The sequence below is a fragment of the Oxyura jamaicensis genome, chromosome 2 (genome assembly GCF_011077185.1).
Source record: "Oxyura jamaicensis isolate SHBP4307 breed ruddy duck chromosome 2, BPBGC_Ojam_1.0, whole genome shotgun sequence".
NCBI classification, from domain to species: domain Eukaryota; kingdom Metazoa; phylum Chordata; class Aves; order Anseriformes; family Anatidae; genus Oxyura; species Oxyura jamaicensis.
The window spans coordinates 41,594,996-41,598,244 of NC_048894.1; the positions used below are offsets into that span (position 1 = coordinate 41,594,996).

General features: G+C 36.8%; 1 long non-coding RNA gene across 1 annotated transcript; it reads left to right on the plus strand.

Annotated features, from left to right (window-relative positions):
- Positions 1-249: 249 nt before the first annotated feature.
- On the plus strand, positions 250-3,243 carry LOC118162742. The gene is made up of 3 exons (XR_004748600.1): positions 250-385; positions 2,845-2,943; positions 3,028-3,243. It is a non-coding gene; the product is annotated as an uncharacterized LOC118162742 (long non-coding RNA).
- Positions 3,244-3,249: the final 6 nt, after the last annotated feature.

Consider the following 3,249-nt stretch of genomic DNA (forward strand, 5'->3'; position numbering starts at 1 on the left):
AACCAATTCTGAGACTGGGGAAGGAAACATTTATCTCCCCTACGGTGGAGCCAGACTAGAGGCAGGCACCGTGTAATCCAAAACAATGAATAATGTGATCCTATCATTAACTGAGCTTTCAAACACTTCCTTTCCTTTAGATAGGCTTCTCCTTAACGCAGTAGGAGGGGTGGAGTTCTTCTCAGACTTGTAAATATTGTCAGAGATATATTAAACGTATTGATAACTAAGGTGTGTTTCTAGACAGGAGCCAATGCCAACATGGATTGCAATTGCATAAAAACCCTCCACCTCCTCCTTCCAAGAGTTCAGTGATAATCTTATAGGAATTGATCAAGGCTGACATACTTTAGTCTAAAAAGCATCTGCTCCAGGGCACTTGCAGGTAACTAGTACAAGAACCAGTCTGTCAGACAAAGCCAAGTACATTCACGTCTTTGAAAATCATGCCTTTATTATTATTATTACCATTAAGCATTCTACAGATTCCATCAGAAATTTCTGAATTTATCTAACTGTCTGTTTGAGAAATAGAGGGAGCCCATCACATTAGGAATGCAGTGAAGAAATATTAGGTAACATCTGTCTCCCAGGTCATAAATAATTGCACAAGTAGCAAGAAGCATTATGACTTTTTTTTTTTTTTTTTTTTTTTTTTTCCGATAAAGACTCATCACATAATCTCTCCTCTGTAAACATAGTTGCAGCAATTCTCGGGAAAACAATAAAAATGACCTGTTATATTCTCTTCAGAAACATGTTTCATCAAGGAGCCAGTTAACAGATACTCTTTAATGGGAAATAATAATAATAATAATAATAACCCTTTAAAACTATCTCAGTTTTGCTCATGAGAATGCTGGGTCAGTCCTATTCCCTCTTACTGGTAAGCAAATGGCAAAGCTTCCATTGACTCCAATGGGAGATCGACAGGACCCAGAGGCAATATATTTTAAGTTACTGATATTCACAGGAATTTCCCTGTGAGCACAAATGTCATACAGTAACCACTGGGCAAAAATAAAATCGTGACATTATTACTAGTGCAGAATAATGGTTCATGATCTTTGTACTGTGCCCTATAGTGCAAATGTCACTACATTTATTAAGATATTTCTTTTTCTTTGTGTTTGAGGGTATAGATCACAGCAGGAAATATTTTTATTTTTACAGTGACCTTTGGAAAGCTTGCACAGCTAGATTATGTTGCGGTAATGGGACAACCCAAAGGTCATGAAACATTATTCTGCCCTAGTAACTATTAGAAATGTGATGGGAGTTAGAAAAGGTATTTGTCCCCAGGGCCAGTTTTTCTAGTCTTCCACCTCTGGAGACCTGGGTTCAATATTGGCCACGCCAGTTACACACTGGAGGCTATTTAGAGTCCTCGTTACATTTCACCAACTGACCAAAGGCTATGCTTCCTGACTTGATGAAGTTCACTCTCTCTTTCGATACTACTGAATCATCCAGACAGTAAACTTAATAATAATGTTTAGACTTGGGGGGAATGGGAGCTAATGTCCAAATGCAAAGCAAAGTGCTGCCATCCCCTTAAGAGCAGACAAAGTGAAACTACAGAGACAGCTTGAAGGCAAGGAAGAGGCACTATCCTGGATAAAACTGCTGAAGAAAAAAAAAAAGCACCTTAAGTATCAGTGCACATCTTGTTGCCAGTAAGTTATACCTCTGATTTTTCATGGTGATTGCTAAAACTTCAGATGATAATGACTTGAGCACAGTACTATTGTCTGAGTCTGTACTTTTCAAAATTACACAAATCTGAAACATACTGCATAAAAATCAAAGCAAATCTAAACCAGCAAGAACATTAGTGTGCAAAGTGAATAGCAACAGCAGCTAAAGGGGAAAAATACCTTCAAAAAACAGGCATTTTCATCACAATGTCATCTGGAGGCACTGCATGTAAAGTCACATGTGAAACAGAAGTAAAATCCAAGACTCAAAACCACGTGGATGATAAAAGCAGCAGCGATGAGATGCAAGAAACAAAAGCAAAAACTGGTGCATCCAGTGCTGAGTTTAAACTGTCCTGTTGATTCATACGTAAACAATGTGATTTGAAATACCAGTTACCAGTAAGATTCCATCTACTTTTTTTTTTTTTTTTTTTTTTTTTTCAAATACATTTACATGTAGTCACAGCAGCAAGAGCACAACTCCTGGGGATGACACATGAATTAGAAAAGCAATTGCCTCCCTTTGCTTCAGAACGTCCCGTTCTGGCAGTGCCACAACATGTCACTTTGAAACCAAAATGATATTGAGAAGAATTACACAAACATGGGCATGTGGTTAACCTTGCTGGGACTTGTTACCATGATGTAACAACCTGTATTTTTCCTCAGTGTTTTGCATGCTAGGATTATATATTTTTATTATTATTTTTTAACCATTTTTAGCCTTAAGGTCTTAATTATATTTGTGTTTTCCTAGTACAACTTTATTTTATGCTACCTAACTTTAATAAAACACCAGCTTGTCATGTCTCTGCAACAATAAGTGCATCATCAATTGTCTTCATATGAAGTCAATGCTAAAAATATCTAAGATATCACAATAAAAACAAGGAAGAAATGCACTGGGAGAAATGAACTTGTGGCAATTTCAAAACAATTTTAGAAAACACAACTAATGCATTTGGGGGCTAGATTTTTAGCAAGCTTCAAGGTTACTAGGAAAAGTCCTCCTATTTTATTTTATTTTATTTTATTTTATTTTATTTTATTTTATTTTATTTTATTTTTTAATACATATATATATGAGATAAACTTTTCGAGGGATACTACCACAGAATAAGACTGTTTTTTCCTACCTAACTAGGCTTGAATGTGACTGATGAACTTCACGTTAGGTTCTGACCTAACGAGCAAATAGGTTTCATGACACAAACCTGCCCTCTGCCGGAAATACAAGAAAGTAGTGAACACAAACGAGAATCCCAATTTTTACTCTGCTGTACACAAGCAGTGCTTCTGACACTCTGTGTTCTCTTTCCTTTAATAGCAATGAACTCGTTTTTCAAATTCTGAATAATCCAATGAACAATGTCTAAATACCCCGTCTACCAACAGAACATTACTGATCCTGCATAGACCTAAGTCTAAAAAGCAAGAAGGCAAGTGCTGGTGCAGCCAAGAATCTGCAGGAAGCACTGGTGTGATAAAAATATCTGTGTCTTCCTTTCCTCTTGAAACTCCTCACTAGCTGCACAAATGCACTGCACCT